Here is an 18,416-nt window from a genome sequence, read left to right on the forward strand (position 1 = left end):
CAAACTAGGTCTGCATTACGAGGGTAAGAAGAGTATTAGATCCCGGATTGCTCTAGTATGCCAAGTAACAGCAGTAGCCACAGGCACATTTTCCCATCTGTACCTGGCAGGAGGAATGTGACATTTTCCCTTCAATGGTAACCATGCCACAATTACCCACACTACTGTCACTTCAGGATTAGATTTATTGTAAAATACCCTATCTGAGAAAATTCAGATGCTGAAACTAGTCTGATTATTAAATACAGAATAACCCACCCCCACACACACACAGTGGGGCTGCACCAGGAAATCATCTGGTTCTCTTTGTGCCCCAGGGCAGAATCAAGTCTACCTATGCTATTTCTTATAAGTATTTCTCTAAACTCTTTCTACAGTCCCCAAAAGGTAGTAATTTCAAAACCTCTGTAAGCAAACTATTCCATCCAACTATAAGGAAATTAACTGGTTTTATAGTTGGAAGATTTTTCCTAGCATTTAATGCAACTGTTTCTATAGTTTAAGCATATTGTTTCTGGGCCTATTGACTGATTTATTTTATCTTTTCAGCAGCTATCCCTTTCAGACATTTGAACACTATTTTCTGTCTTCAGTCTTCTCTAGTCTAGATCAGTTCAGCCAATCTGTCCTCACAGGTTGTGCTTTCAGATCCAAGATCTTCCTTGTCACAGAATTCTAGGCATACAGTAGACTGCCTATTACTCCTTTGTCACAAGACTACAACAGTGGTAATTCAGGCAGTGGTTCAACGAGACTGTGTAGTAGATTTTACAATGTAGCATACTGACTAAACATTACATCTGCATCACACTGACCTACTAGAACTCTTTATTCATGCAAATATTTTTAAACATTTTTGTGAAGCTAAGGTTATTCTGTCAAAAGTGTAATTTGTTTTCCTGCAGCTACCATGAAATAGACACAAACATCGCATCTCATGTTCTGGAATGCCGTCACTTGTTCAAAGCTGATCCAGATCAAATGTGTGATCTAAAATGATTTATCAGGTTCACAAATCAATCAATAATGAATACAGCAACAGAATTCCTGTTCACTTACAATCCGCTGTAACTTCTTTTTGGTAGAGCTACCACCTACCCGTTGGCCCACACCTTTTACTGATGTAGCTGACTATTCTTTAGTGTAAAACCTTGCACTTATTCCTGGTGAATTACGTTTTACTTATTCCAGTTAACGTCAATGCTTTACAAAAGTCATGTTGTATGACATGTACCACTTCACAAGGCATGCTATTCTTTCACAGAAATAAATTATATTGGCTTGACTTATTTTTTCTTCACAAATTCAGGGTCCTGAAACCTCAACTATCATCCACAATTTTACAGGAATGCATTTCAAATATTCTCCAAGGAACTGCACCAGACCTAGCAAACTTCTAAACACCCAACATACATAAGTACCCTCCACCCTGCTTTTGCTTTCTCTCATGTCTTTCTTGCCAGTGTTAATTGTACAAGATGCATACTCATAGCTGACCTCCTGAAATGCAGCTACATACTGAAAATACATTAAAGCAATTCTCTTTAATATTACTAGCTCATAACAAGCTTAAAGCCTTAGTTCAAGGCATTAATTTGTATGCCTGAACACCTAAGCAATTTGGGATATGATTAAGAAATGGCCTCTGTCTCCATGATATAAAGCCACAGCAAATATCAGCAGACTTACTTGCATTGGACCATCCTTAGTACAGGCATGAAAGAATTGATGTTAGGGGAGGTCTTTGTAAGAACACCTTGATTTAAGAACTTTCATGCATACTGCAATTTTTTTATTTGAAAAAGCAAGGAAGAGTGGAAGTGGATATGTCTGTTAATAGGTTTTTCTGCAGCTTAGCAGAACACCTCAGAAGCTTGACAGACACATGTACAAGAAACAAAAGAAGAATAAAGTAAATATTGCACTACGCAGGTGTGTATTCCTTGATGCACAAACCTATATATTCACCATAAATTATTCACCATAAATTATTATGTAAGTCAGACTGCTCACTGGTCAAGGAGATGACATTACATTTAACAAACCTGCATACACTGTGGAGACTCAAAAGAGAAACAGTAATCCAACCTCACTGCTTCTATAAACTCAGCTAGGTGTTGGATGGGATGAGAACCATCCTCAACATTTAGAGGAAAGAACTACAGCAGGATGGACACAGGAAGAGGGAATTTAACACAAAAGCTGGAAGAGAAACAAGTAGGACAGAAGCAGATGACGGGAACTTGGGGGCGCATGCTGAAGTAGAGCTGTTTGGGATACTTAACCGGGCCTGTTGCTGGGTGCAAATACCACTCATGAGATCAAAGAAGCCCCCACCTTCAAGGATATGGTTGAAGTCCAAGTTATGATCGTGATGACTGCGAGGCTAGGGTTAACAGGCTATTTGTTTTCTTAACTTCCTCAGCTCTAAGGATGTGTCGGGCTACCTTCGTAACAGAAGAGACTAGAAGCATTGTCTGCTCTAAGATTACCTCATCTTACTCCTGACAAAACCATCCTCTCATCTTTAATCCTATCACACTTCAATCATGTAGGCTGAAATTTTCTTTGCTGGGTGTCTGCCTAAAGCTGCACACTGCTGGAAAATACTACTTTTTGGAGACGAGACTTAAAACTTGGCAAACCAAGACCTTTGATATCCTTTTAGTATTCCTGTGAAAACGTAAGGCATCTGGCCACACTACATGTGGGAGGGATAAGAGGGCAGTGGAAGGAGGGTAAAAAATTACAATAACAATTACTAAAGCATAGAATCATTGAAAATCTATGCACTGAGTGTAATCCAGAGGCTACAGCTATCTCCTGCCTCTACACCTGCTAAATGGAAAGCTCTTTCTCCTATATGCATAATGCCTCAGTCCTATTCCTCAGACAGTATGAAAAAAAAACCCTGCCTCGCTGAGGCAAAATCCAATACGGAAAGATGGCATACAGCAAGTTATTTACAGAAGCGATGTTGGGAACAAAAGACTAGGGAATAAATGGAGAAGAGTGGAAATGGGACAGGAGAAAGACTGGAACCTGCGTGAGAAAGAAAAACTTGGGGGATGGCTAGAGTATAGCTAATCTAGAGTAGCTAGTTTAGGAGAAGGAAGGCAAAAGAAGCTGCCAGGGACAGAAATGTGAGATGACTGTTAGGACAATCTGAAGGCAAAAAGGTACAGAGTCAAACCTGCAGAAAAGTCTGTACCAATTAAAAAGCACATCCTCTCCAGTGCCTGTAATGGAACCGAAGATTTTGAATTTCACCATTCATTTTCTGATTGCAAATACATACAAAAATGCATACATTAAAATGGCATTAAGTTAAGTTTGCCAACTCAAGCACACAAAAATTAGAACTAACAGAATTAAGCCTGCCTGTGTCCAAATGCTACCTATAATATGGTCTTTACCTATATATATAGTATACTATATATAGTATAATAAACATATGTATTAGTATGTACATTATGTAAATCTGTATCTAATACATAGATGTATTATTGGTACTATCTATATTAATTTTTTTCAGACAGTCCTCAGAGTGATGATGCATATTATTAACAAGAACAAAACATATGGATACATATACTAACCTCTGTAACAACCAAAGTGTGTTTACTCTCTGAGTTTTCATTACAGATGATTAACTAAATCAATTAAGGGTAATAAAAAATACCTTAGCAATTGAAAATGGCACTGAAAACATAAAAAAAAAAAAAAAGCCATTTCACTATCACTGCAGGATGCTACTGAAAAATAAAATCTAGCAAAACTTAATGAGCTTTTTAATAGTCTGTTAAAAGTGGCTAAAGATTTAATTCTCTTGTGGAAGGTTGAAATTGTGTATGTTCGTATTGTTCCCGTCTGAAGCAAAAAGAGTTTCATAAAGAAGTGGAGGACCAATGTATTTCTAAAAGTGGTGTGCTACCCATCCTTCTCAAGTAGATGAAAGTAACTGAAGTCTGCTGATATTTAGTACACCCACATGCTTCATGTGCTGCTGTATACAAATGTATGGGATAAACAACATTCCTGTCATGACTGCAACATGAATAAAAACCTGTTTGTGAATGTCTTTCACCTACAGCTGGCGGGGGGTGGGGGGGTGCGGAAATCTATTAAGATGAATAAATGCTGTAATACACAGTTACTGCTAATTACCAAAATATTTTTCTACTAATTACTGGAAAAAACATAGTAGTTTTAGACAGAGAGAATAGTTTGGAAACTACAAAAGCACAGAAGAACTAGTGAAACTGGCTACTGAGAGCTGGCTCTGAACACTCGAGTGATAGTTGGGTCATTACCAAGAGTAGAGAACACTCTACCATAATGTCTTCAAGTTTGCTACTATACATAAACATATGTAATTAGAGGGCTGAATCTCAACTCAAAACAGTTGGAAGTCTAAATTATCATTCAAAAAGATGAGTAAGCCAGTAAACAGACAGACTCAACTTTGTGTTTTTGTATGCTAGCCATCTACAACTTGGAATTACACATTTTAATCCTAAAGCTTTCTGTCTTGCTGGAATTAAATACCAGTCATGAGAATTTCCCCCTTTAATATTAGAGGGGATGAAAAACCTTGGGGGAGAACACTTGTTCGAAGCAGCAAAATACAAAATCGGTAACAGAAACCGACAACTCTGTTCCAACAAGTCTGTAGCACTCGTTTCACCATTTTTGGATCTATACAGAAAATGGAAAAAATTAAATAAAACCAGTATAAAGAAATGCAATGGGTGTTTCCCAAGTATTTAACTTCTCTTTTTAAAACAAAAAAAAAGTCAGGTACATACCAGAGCTTAACTTTCGTCTCCATATCCAGAATCAATCTGACAATTCTGAAATTCTAAAATGTTAGACTATCTTCTTCAAATAACTGCTACTATCTAAATTAAGTGGTTATGCTAGTTAAACTCTCCTGAGCAACTCTAACTACAAACTGTATTTCAAAACCTTCTGTTTACTTTACACCATTCTGAACCACAGATGACAAAGTTTGCTTGAAGCTGTAATTACTCTGCAAAGCTGGGAAGCCAATTAGAGGGCCTGAAACCTGCCAGTTCCAAAAAAAAAAAAAAAGCACAGATCATCTGTTCAGATTTTATTAAAAAGTTTAAAGTTTGAATTCTATAACTTTAACCATATAATCACCAGTGTTCTTCTCCTAAATACATTCATTCAGCATAAAAAATAGGAATAACACTAATACCATTTTATTCTTTCATATACAGAAGCTTTCAACTTCAACAGAATTTGTTGATATGGCTAGACAAGAATACTAAACATACAAGCAGCCATAAAAAATTGCACTAAAAAATGAACAGAAGGTTGCATATTTGAGAAATTATTTCTAATACAGACTGAGTTTTAGCACAGAAGATAACTTCCTGTGATTATCATACGATATAAAAGAAATAGCATCGAACCACTCCTTGCATTGTTTAGAATATATGCGCTTTTCAATATATAGAGAGTGCTATCTATATACAGATATCTATACCTATCTATGTATCTATCTATTTGCACTACAATTTAACCTTGATTTCTTATTCTTCTCTTGGTCTTTCCTTCACAAGATAAACACTTTTGTCCCAACCTTTGCCTATTCAGTTGCTACGCCCATTTTTTCTTTCTCATGTCAAAATTTAATGAATACACTGCTTACAAATAGCTTTTTCCTTTACGGTTATTCTGCACTCCAAATCCACACTTTTAGCTTTTTTGTTAGACAAGTAGTAGACAAGTAGCAGAACTAATACACCATTTTCATAGCACTGAGACAGATACATGTGCTTTTGCCCATATATGTAAGAAAAGCCATGGCTTTTACATATATGTACAAACATATGTGTACACACCCCCCCACACACACCCCCTTAGCTCGGTCCTCTCTCGACTCTCCCACTTGTTTACTTACTACCTACAGGAAACCTACTTTTCTGACACTCTGTCCTTTCTCACTACATTTTATCTATGGGGAATATGACCCTAAAAATAAGTTTGGTCACATAGAGATTTATGTGAACAACTTAATATCCCTTCTTTGGTCCCAACAAACGCAGTTTTCCCCTAAAAATGTCATCCCCAAAACTGCTGAACAGATCGTTTTTCTCCATCATCCCTTTGATCATACCACTCTTCTCTTTGCATTCCTCATTTCTTACCCAGCTCTATCACATCAAATATAGGTAGCTTTTCAACACCGTCTGTCCCCACAGCCTACCCTCATCCTTGGTATCACTCTTCATTCAGTATCAAAATGCCACCCATCCTTCTACTGTTCCAATTTCAGCACCATTTCCCAAAAGCATTTCTAATTTCTCTCTGTTTGCCATACTGGTTCTCTTTTAAATCCCCCTTAAAACTCGCCTTCACCATGTCTTAGAAAACAGGAGGGAGGGAAGGAGGAAGAGAGAAAAGAAGGGAGAAGAGAGTAAAATTCCAACCTCGACAATGGATTAGCTGTTGATGTGCTGAGACCAATGCCTGTACTACAGGCTAATACTGTCTCATTGTTTTCTCATGCTCCCCCCATCTGTTTGCATCCATCTGCTGTCCCTTGTTTTATATTTGGAATTTTAGTATTTTGGAGCAGGGACTGACTTTTTGTTCTGTACGGGTAGAAATCCCACTTCTGTGGGGCTTGGCTCATGACAAGTACTTACATGTGCTTTGATGATACAACATATATGACTGCATAATAAACACAAAAATCTTCAGTTATATTCCTTGAAGCTAAAACAGATCATCCTTCATGCACTTCATCATGCTGGAAAGATTTTTATTTCCACTATTCCAAAAAGTACTGAAGTAGCATCCATGTCTTTCTGTCATTACAACTAGTTTGCCATTTGCCCCTTCATGCAAAGAGGGAGAACAAAAATAGGAGATTTCTGCATGTTATTGTTGGGTTTTGCCTGGGGTTTAGTTTGTTTTCATGGAAGACAGTAAAATTATACATCCTTCTCTGTCTTTCATGCAAACACCCCGATTTTATTTATGCAACAGCATAAAAACTCTCAGTCCTGGCTATAAACTTTGACCTGCCATGCTCATACCAGGCCCTATTTAGAGATAATTGGAAATTACAGTATGTTATGCTGGTGTCTGAGCAAGCACTGTCCATTAAAATGGAAGGATGAGACCAAGGAACTCATTTTCATTCATGACCCAAGCCAACAACTGAATCCAAACTTCTAAGTCAAATGACAGAATACCAACTATACCACCTAAAAACCATTCATAAAGTAATACAAAAGCCTCCCAAAGAAAATTACTGGTCCAGTTTCCAGAAAGCTAAACATTTCCCCATCCAACACAGACACAAATACTGGTAATACACATTAGATTTGAGTTTGAATTTCCATAGATGCATTTGCATATGCAGTACATTACGCATACATTGCCTTTTTCTCCCCACAAGTGTTTTCAGTGTTGAATGAACATTATTGATTCAATTGCACCATTATTATTTTGGAATGAAATCTTTACTGTAATTATAAGTATCTACAGTTACATGCTTATCTCTGGGTTGATGTCATCCAGTGTTGTGACGATTAAAAAAAAACCTGGGACTTTAAACTTAAATATCACTGAAAAGTTAATTTTGGAATTGCAGACAAGGTCATGTTTAATGCCAAAGTATTTTGATGCATAATTTAATCTCACTTAAAACATACATATATTTTTTCCTACCCAAAAAAAGGATTCTTCAGAATTCTTTATAGCCCTAACATCATTCCCCTGAAATCTTTCAATGTTCATGTTTTGAAGATTTTTAAATCCCCCAAAAAATAAAACCTTGTCTCTGGCCCACCGAAAGATTAAGACTAGGAAAAAGTAGCACAGCTTTTCCATTTAGAATAGCCAAGGTTCATTGACAATTATTTCTGCAGAGAAAGAAATTAAAATAAAGGAAAGGTTATAAAAGGTTACCTTCTCACAATAACTAAAATTCACTTTTTCTTTTCAAAGACAAGAAAAAGGGTAGCTGTACCACTGAGTGCTTAGAAAGCTCTATCTTTCAAGATAGGAAAGAAATTCCAGGTGACATCATTTTTGGCCAAAGCTCAAAGGCTACTGTGAAGGGATACAGCTCTTCCCAATTATTCCCCACGTAAAGATCAAAATGAAGACAAAGGGCCAATTCTTAGAGATACCTCATCCCAAATGCGCTATGTGATTAACTACATACTCATTGCATATGTGAGAAGTATTTTTTTTATCAGTAAAGCCACAAATGCTCCTTAAGTAGATTTGAAGTAGAATTCTTCCCTGCTCTGCTTTCCCTAATAATGATGACGATCAAAGACGGAAGTGGTTTACACAAAGCAGTGTTGATTCTACTTACGCAACACTGGACCAGTTAAAAACAGCTTTGTGAGGCCATGTTGGTTGGGGGCGGGGGGCACTGAGGGTATACATCCTGTCACCCAGAGTACTAGTTTTGTTCCAAAGACGCATAACGGAGTTTTAAAAGCCAGGACATTTTTTTCAGGCCTCTGCCTGTACGGAGAAGTTGTATCAATCGAATCCAAATTATTTTTAAACGGGTTCTGACTGTATAAATGCCTAAGCAAAAGCAATTTACATTAACATATTTTATTTTGCAGTTGAAGTGGGCTAGGAATCCACACCCACTCAGCTACTGTGACTCAGTCAATCAAGAGTATCTCTTTAAGCTACAATAGCTGGATTACTTGGAACTGCTTGTCTCTACCTGAAAAGAGCTGAACTGATTTTGTACCAGCAAATTCAAGTAAGCTCACACTTCTGAATTTACCTCTGAAAACCAGTATCAACCAGTTTTAAGTTTCCACAATGAATTTCCCACCAATGTAATTATATCGCCTTCATTTATCTTCAAGTGTATGGTTAGATACCACGGCACAACTTTTTGTGAGTCTAATCATCAGGGCATGAGCATTAAGGAACTAAAAGCATGCTTCAAATACACAGCTCTCTCAACTCCGATGTTAAAAAAAGAAGGCTCTGTTGGGTGTAAAATAAGCTGGCTCCACAGGAGAGAAACCAGAGTGGGTTAGTTACTAGGTTAGTACCCTAACCCTACACACTATCCAGTGTCACCAGATCTGGCTGATTTGTTCACCCCTGCAAGCTTGTGGCAGCTCTGCAGGTGCAGTGCGGGGTGCTCGTCGCTGCCTTTCGCATGTGCCCCAAGGCGGGAGGAGCAGCAGCCGTGTCCAGGACACCAAGGGGCCAGTCCTGTATCCTTCCCTGGGGCTCAGCTCCATCCAGCCCTGCTCTGTCTTACCCTTCAGTCAACTCTGTTTCACCTTCAGGGACACACTTATGCTCCAAGGAAGAGAGACCACTCAGCTCTATTTCAGGCCCACAGAGTTCCCCTACATTTTGGGTGGTCGGCAATGGGCTGAAACATGCGTGCACTGCCTCAGGCTCTCCCTCTCCACATAAAGCGTCTAGCTGTTTACACACCCACTTCCCAATGCCTTCCCCCCACATTTCTGCCCAGATCACCCCAAGGAAAAGGGATGGCCTCTGAACACTCCATCCTGACAAAACACCACCTGATGAGAAAGGCTTTATTAACAAAGACATGTTTAGCACTGGAAGCACTGTTAGCAGTATGTAAAATAACTTCACTTTCTCTGGCCTTCCTGTCATTCCTGACAGAGTGTGAGGACAACACAAGACCAAGGAGAGAGTAATGCTTAGGTGCGGGACTTTAAAGTTATCTTGGAAGAAATCAGGGAGCCACTCTAGGGAAAATGATACTATGCCTGGGAAAGAGCCTTTTACAAAAGTAAAGCTGTTGTCACCAGAGTGGAAGGCAGCAGACACTGGTGGGAAAATACCCACATAATGGAAGTAACTAGTTTGACAGAGCTGGATATAAAAGTTTTAAACTACAGAACAAGTATCATTCAAAGCAGAGCCGTGCAAACTTTCCAGTGTTCAACTCCAACAGTACTACGAAAATAATACCACAGCCTTGGCCTTTTCTGCTTAAATAACAAGCTGTAAGCAAGAGCCAAAGATGTCTATCATTTGGAGAGCAAAAAGTAGACTGAGACCACATTCTCACTTTACAGCTACAAAGATTACATGAAGATAGGACTGTAAAGACATATCTTTAAGTCCCTGCCAACCTAATCAAGATGGTATTAACAGTGATCTCACACTCCATCTGCCTGGCTAGTAATTTATGAAAAACGTACTTCACTATTACAGGAAAAATATGTTTCAGTGCTTGTGGCCACAAACCTACAGCAGCAGCTCAGGAACTCTTGGTTCAGAGGCCATGAGACCAGTTCTTGGCATTTAGCAGGTACTGCCCATGAGATCTGATTCATTCATATAGCGATTTTGTTTGTTTGTTTGCCCTACTGCGGATCCCATCTTCAGACAGATAAAATAGCTGACGAAAAACCTACAGTCCCTTGCAATTTAGAGTGTAATACCATACTGCTTTGATTTTCATCCTGTGAATTCTACATAGGTACTTCACTTAATTTTATTGGATTCTTTTTATGAGTGAAAAATCACCCTATTCTTGCACCAATCAACAATCATTTCTGATTAAATTACTACTTTTCCTGCCACAAAACAGAAAAACTCATCCTGCTTACCAAAACTGTATTTATTCTAATATTGCATGCCTGTTCCTTTAACTTACATTGCCCAAAAATCAGACTTACGGGGCTTTTTAGTTGCAGAAAGGACTTCTTTTAGCAGGGAGGGGAAGGGGGTAGTGGTGGTGACAGTGTCATTTTGGAAAACAATATGAAAACTTCCAGTTTCCATCAAGGCAAAGCTCAGGGGCAGCATTCTAATATCAGAATTATGTAAGATGTCCTCTGGGTATCAAAACAAAAAAAACCCCACCAGTATCAACACACTTGAATTAATTGCTAATTTTGCATTTCTTCGCTTAGCAGAACTACCGTTTGGGTCATCCTTCTAGTTGCTGCAGCAAAGGAAGACTAGATATGCAATGAAGAACATGGTAAAGCAGAACAAAAAACCCTACTGTATTTCTACAAATGTGCTTTCTGCTACGCATTGGGGAAAAAGTATCTAGGAAACTACTAACTGCTATAAATGAGTAGGTTAGGATATTCAGAACAACAACTAAGGAATAACAGACTATGATCTGGTCCTACTCATATGAACAACTTGAAGACATCATTGATTTTTATGCTGAACAGCAACAAGGCGAAATGAGCCTCTAATATTATTAGAAGCCTTGCACGCTCAGTATCATTCGTAAGATTTCTGTCACAATCAGAATATGGAAAGTTTTCCTCCTCTAGCTGTGAGACAAGACATGGGCTTGGAGCACTAAATTATTTTCTTACCAAATAAAATACCCAAATTACTTCATGTACAAAGGCTGAGTCAATCTCAAGAACAATTTCATCAAGCAAATAGGCAAATTCAGTCTCAGCAGCATTTGTTCCATCTTCAGCAATGCAGATGAGGGGAACCCTTTCCCTAAGTACACATGCTCTTGTGGCTCCAATACTCCTCTATAAAACTGAACACCATCATTTATTGTATTACAGTACACTAATACAATTTTTAGAAATTGGGTAAATTTTCTAGTGTTCCTTTGAAAGTTTCTAGCTGTGATATCCACAAGTCATACTCTGGGAGATTTTTTGCCCCCTTAGTTTTGCTCCTCAAATACTTTCATTTCTGTTCAGAAACACTATTCTACCAGTCTCAGATTCTTGCCAGATCAAAAAAACTACAGATTTGTCTTTTAGAAACATTCTTGGAAAACAAGAAATCAAAATGTCTTCACTTTATCCAACAGATACACACTTTGGAGCTTTGCTAATATATGCAAATTGTCTGATTGCTTGAAATTACTGACTAACCAGGCTGGAGAGCTGATTACCTGATTATCCAAGAGAAAAATAATTTACCATGATTTTGTGTCATTTGAGTCTAGATAATTTTCTAATTAATTTGAGTTTTCAAGTGAATTCACAGATACTACTGAAAAAGAGAAAAGAGGTCAATGATCTGAATAACGATAAGCTTTCCAGGAATTTTCTTCTTACAACAATCATTTGTCAAACGTTATTGTTAGTTACAGACACTTCAGACACACACACACACAAATGAGAACTTAAAGACTTCCAAAACTATTCAAAAACCAACTCATGGTAAAATCTTCAATGCTCTTGTAAAGATATCTTGTAGAGCTGGACATGAGATTAGTGGTGCACTAGTCTGACACATGGCATCAAACTTCCAGTGTTACCAATAAATTCTGAACTACGTATGAAGCACTACGTAGCAGATATTTTGTCAATATGCTGAGAGAATAATAAATACTGGAAATACGTACTTGCCACTGAAAAGTTGTTGAGTGGATATGGCAGATCCACATCCTGGGGCTTCTCCTTATAGCCTATGAAAGAGCCATCTGTCTTTAGCAGGAAATATCTTGGCCGCCAGTTTTTTATATATTCTCCTAAAGGAGAAAAAAAAATGTTCATTAGTACTGTAGGAAAAAAAAAATTATATTAAAAAACCTAACATACTATCAGTGTCTAACATTACTTATACCAAAATCTTTTCAGAGGTTTTCAATTTACAAAGGAAAACTTAACTCCCTCCTAAAGAAGAGAAAATGGAATTGCAATGGTAAGCCTGGACTATACAATGATGCCTCTGGAATAAGAAGCTACAAGTACTGTACAGTAATATTCTGTAATTCTAAATTTTATCACGCTATACTCTTCAAAATCCTACACCTTTACACCTATAAACAGTTCAAAATTTTCTGCAGGCAAAAATAAGCACTACAGCTTGACTTTTAATAACAAAATTAAATTTAAACTACTACAAGGTAGAACATTTATCCTGCTGAGCCAAAGCAAAACCCATTCATTTCCTCAAAACATACACTAAGCAAATACAAGAAGATTGGGGGTAATGGGAAAACCTACACAAAATATGCTTAACAAATATAGCTGAAAGCAAAAGGAATCAAAAAGTAGAAGCCGATTACCTTTGAAGAGGTAAGTCCACCAATAAACCCACCACCTCCACTTCCCCCTACCTCAGTCTGAGCAGAAGATTCTGCTAGCCATGAGGTATTCAGGACCAGAAACACACAGAATAGGTCAGCAAAGACATGATAGCTTAATTAATGCCGCTCATTTGCTATTTAAGGGTGAAAAATCTCTTTAATAGCATTATACTTTACAATGCCACATCAAAATCTCAGCAACAATTTCATTTTTAAAGTGCAATTACTCAGTTAAGTACAGGTGAGTTTAGATGTGCCCAACTTTCCCCGTCTTTGATTTCTATCAACTCTGCAAAGTAAATAACATGTACAAGTACTTACTAAGACTTTAAATAAGTCACTGTTTCATCGTTCTACAAGCGATCGTTTTAAGAAAAAATGTGTATGCAACAATGCAGAATTTCCAGCCTTGCCTAGGACTTCTCACTGTTTGCAAAATCCTCAGAACCGACCAGTCCAGGGGCTGCACTGGTCCTGGGCTAAGCCCAGCCCTTTAGTGCTATTTATCACCTCAGCACCCTGTTAACTGTAGCTACGTAGCTTTTAAACAATTCAAAGGTCAGAAAGAAGTTTACATCCATTTGACATGGAGATTACTCCACTAAAGGCTGATCTAAAACTTCATTAATCACATCTTCGCCTTTCCATCGGCGCAATTAACTAGTTGTCACTGACGTTGAACACGGGAATTGTTAATATGGCCTTGCTGAACTTGATCACAACTTGTAAGGATTTTGACAATGCCCATGGCTTAAAAATCTAACTGCAGCCATTAACATTTCCGATTTTCAGCATGTATTTAAGCAGAGAAGCGGGGTAGGGAGTAGGAGATGGAGAAGAGGAAAAGAGTGAGAAAAATGAACACCAGGCTACTCATGCTGACTTATGTTTCCTGGCCCTTAGCAGCAAAACTCTTCCTATTTAGTCCTGCTCCTAGATAGCAGGGTACCTGCTTGATTTTGTTATCTAGACATTTTCATAAAGGAGAAAGAAAATTGGAAAAGTCAAAGTGTTACTTAATTTGACCACAAAATTAATAGAGCAGATATAGCGCTAGTTACATTTGTATTGACTCAGAGCTTTCTATCTCAGACCTCTGGTGCTAGTTCAGCTGGGAACATCCCTATTGATACTGCCAGTCTGAACTGATTTCTCAATGGGAAATCCCAGCTAACATAAAAGCAAACAATAAGAAAACAAAACAAAACAAAAAAATGGGCAAGAGATATTTGGAAGCTGGAGAAGAAATACAAGCGCAGTATGGGAAAACAAATGTGCAACTTTAATACCAACAACAGCAAAAAACTGTATGATCATTACATGAAAAGGTAAAGATATTTCTTTAATTAAATTTGCTGAATACTTGAAAACAAAATAATCATATGCCTAAGTAAGGTATGAGTCATATTTTAAGAATGTTTAAAATACGCCCTGCGACAAATTTGCTGAAATCTGCATGGACTCAAAAGTTGAAGCCAAAACAAAACCTAATGTATCAGATCACCCAACGTATGTTTTAAGAATATTAACATCCTAGTTGCTTTCTTAAAGTTAAGCAGACCATAAAGAGAATCTTCTGTACAATTCTAATAAATTGTATCCTATTTAGTTGTAACAGTAAGTGAGTGCTATGAGAGAAAGTGCCTGTTACTAGGTTTAAAATCTATCAAGATCTTAGTCTTTCCTAGAAGGTGCGTTAACTGGAAGGCAGGCACCTAAACCTACTGAAGAAGAGTTCAAGGACAGCATGGAGAGAATACCAACATGCCTAAAACAGGTCAGCCCGACAACGGTTCAGGTTTCAAAGAGCGTCCCCCTTTCTGTAAGCAATAAACTGGGCAGAGAGATAAGCAGACTCTGCTCTAAGAATTAGAGAGGATAGGGTACGTACACTCATTAGTCACTTCAGGAAAGAACAGAAGCCTTTGCTTACATACACACTCTCCAGAACTAAACCTGTACAACAGGAGACCTTTGCAGCAGGTGCCCTTAGAGACCCAGCGCACATTTCCCTGATCACCTACTCCTGCTCCTCCTCTTCCGACAACATTTTAGATTGCATTTGGCTCCTACTAGGTACTCAGAGTCTCTTAATCAGATAACTGAACAGATTTATGATCATCTACTGAGTTATGCAGCTGATGTTCTGCCTGGAGAAAAACCATTAGAAGAGTATGACTAGCACTTCCAAGCTCCTCCAAAGAGAGCTAGCAACTTCGGACAAAAGCTAATCACAAGCAGATATAAATGACGTTTAAGTACCAGTTTATCCATGAGCACAGCTGTACTTCTGTCTTTGCCCTGCAAACTATAGCCAGACACAGGACATGTAATTTAAAAGCAACTGCAACACACTATGGCTTCACAAGCATCGATATATTTCTTTCGCAGACATATTTCTTTGAAGAATTTTTCTCCTAAATGGTTCCCCAATGTGAATCACAGTCAGGCTACTTTTTCAAGACGTCTGAACACACACACACACACAAAAAGCCTAGTTTTGTCTTGAAATGACCAATATTCCAATTCCTCTTCAAGGCCTATACATGAATATTTATCATCTGCCCTTTATTTATTTTGTAATTCAATTAACAAATGGGTGAACACTTTTGAAGACTAAAGTAAACAGTGGTATCAGTGAACAGTTCACTTAGCTGCTCAAGTGGTTTAATGGCTCTCAAGATGCACTCTAGGTGCTCCCTCATAACTGCATTCCTTCTACATCATCTGCTTAAAGATAGAAAAACATTTTAGTCCATACTTAATCGACATGTGCTTACTGAGCTGCTTTGAAAGATAAATCCTGCATACAAAAAATACTAAAACACAGCAGTCTATTTGAAAAGAAAAAACATTTCCCCATGTCTTCTAACTTACCAGCCCCGCATTAAAAAAAAAAAACCAAAACTGTATTTTACAGTATGAGCAATATTAAATTCTACTTGAAAGATATTTGGAGTGTATGTTTATCGAACACCTCAACACAAGCAAACAACAGGAAATTTACATCTGAAATTCATTAATCCAAGTGAAAAGAAATTCCATGAGAAAGGAAAAGTCCAGGCAGGCTAACCAAACCACAAGATACCCTGATAATTTAATGAAATGGAGCTGCAGTACTTTAAAAAAGCACTGGATCTGCCACAGAGAATTAATCAGTTTGTACACTGCTTCCTGCTGAGTTAATGCAAGCTAAATTATTATTTTGCTTAAATTTACACCCTTCTAAGTTGAAAAACATGTTCTTTTAGGATCTGTTTATTAGACAGTAAGAAGAGGTCTCTAATTTCAACCACTACAGCAAAGAAAGCCAAGTAATTCCTACATCACTTTAATTCTAGTCAAAGTTTTTAAAGCTACTTGAGAAAAGAATATGTATTTCAGAGATATATACAGACAATAAATACATACACACACAGAAAATACAAATTTAGAATCAGTTTTAGGTTGTTGGGGTCTGCTTTTTTAATAACTACCAAGAGAATACACCCAAAAGATGAAATAAGACCGCAGTACATTCTTGAAGCACATGAAAATGAAATCTGATCTTCATGCAAAAAGCACTCTCATAACTCTTTAATTAACGTTGTATTTAATAATACACTGGCTAACAACAGCAACAAAGAATGCTTAATGAAGGTTTGTTTAGAACATGACCCTCGCGGCTGGCTCTGTATTCACCTCTGTACTGCAACCTTAATGATTTTTCTTTTTTGCCTTTGACAGCTAGTAACAAGAATCCTGCCTTCAGGACATTTCACAAAATATGTTTATTCTAGCGATGCAATGTTTGTAGTTTTGATACTGCTGAGGAGCTTCACAAAGAAGAGCTTTCTAAGAAACCATATGAGTCGTCAACAAATCCATGTTAGACAAATGTATCACTCAAAGTTTGTAATTTTTTTTACTTCACATCAGAACTCAAACTCTCTTCAAACATATACTTCACCTCAGATTCGATGGTTGCTATTGTTAGTCTCACCACTTGTAATCCTTAAGCATATGGAAATTTAGCAATTCTTGAAAAATTATTCAGTAATTTAAAATTAATCTTATTATTTTAAAAACTGAATTTTTAAAAAAATCACTTTTGCAAAACATCTACATTTTTCAATATGTAAATGGTTTTAGAGGTGTGAAGGAAATGTCTTTAATATACAGTGCTGATAAGCAACAGAAACCTGAGTTCAAAAACTTGTTTCCTTAAAAGAAGCAACAGCTGCCACACAGACATAAGTGAGATTTAAGGGAAGGAGGAAAAAAAAAAAAGGGGGGGGGGGGGGTGACAGTGACATGAAACCCCCTCTGCCTCTTGTCTGTGTCATCAATTTACTAAAATGGATTTAATAGAAATAATACATAAATATCACTCTCCGTTCTTTTTTTCCTTTTTCTTTCTTTTTTAAGGCACTTTTTTGTTAAAATAAACTCCAGATCCCCTACACTAACATTTAATAAACAGCGGGGAAAAAAATTGAATTTATCTGAGAGCATTAAACAAAATTGTATAAAAGTAAATAAAACAACCATATGCAATTTTTCTTTAAAAGAAACAACTGTAATTAATGTCAGGTCAAGTAAAATATCAGAAGTAATGCCAGTGGTTTTGAGATTGAATTTACTTACCTTGGCCCTCTGAGGGCAGTGTTACCTAACACATGATTAGAAGCATCAGCAGACTATTTGATTAAGTCAGTAGACACTAGTAAATGTAAAGCACTTCTGTTAAATATTTACTTACTTCTGGTTTCATGATAACAAATTTGCAATACAATTCAAAGCTACTGTAAAAAAAAAAGTTTAAAAAAACTAAAAAGTATACCCGTCCTCACGACTCGATATAGGTCCTTCAATCTAATGTAAATGTGTAATTATACATCATGCAAAAGATCTGACAGAATCTTACTGCATACCAAACAAGCAAATAAAACTGATTTTTCCTAACATGCCTTAGCATTTTAAAAGCTATTTTTATTACATATCCCCTCCCCAAGTATTTGCCAGCGGTTCGAAGAAAAGCAGAATTTGGAACTAACGCTTTTTGATTCTGTTTTTTATACTATGAGACAGTGATTATTTATTTATACTAACTGTTTTCCCACAGTTCCCAGTAATGCTAAATGACATTTTGAGCACATCTGTACTTAAATTAGACAAATGAATCTTTCCGGTCGTAACTGGGAAACAGGAAACATTTCACACTATGCGTGGGCATCGGCTTATACCACAGCTAAGCTTCCATTAAGTTTCCCGCAAATTGGGGAACTGAGGTGAGAAAGTTCAAGTGGCCTTCACTGTCCATGACATCGCAACGATCCAGGGCAGATCTAAAGACCCGTCAATTTATGTTCAGCTATTCACAGCTGTGTGGCCA

At 37.4% G+C, this 18,416-nt stretch overlaps 1 protein-coding gene across 1 annotated transcript in view; it reads right to left on the reverse strand.

Annotated features, from left to right (window-relative positions):
• Positions 1-12,410, reverse strand: part of AKT3 (AKT serine/threonine kinase 3) — a 73,141-nt gene extending 60,731 nt beyond the window's left edge. The window contains exon 1 of the mRNA XM_009484831.2: positions 12,356-12,410. The gene's annotated coding sequence lies outside the window, so the exon portion shown is untranslated. The remainder of the gene's footprint in view (positions 1-12,355) is intronic.
• Positions 12,411-18,416: the final 6,006 nt, after the last annotated feature.

Source organism: Pelecanus crispus, chromosome 3 (genome assembly GCF_030463565.1).
Source record: "Pelecanus crispus isolate bPelCri1 chromosome 3, bPelCri1.pri, whole genome shotgun sequence".
Lineage (NCBI taxonomy): Eukaryota > Metazoa > Chordata > Aves > Pelecaniformes > Pelecanidae > Pelecanus > Pelecanus crispus.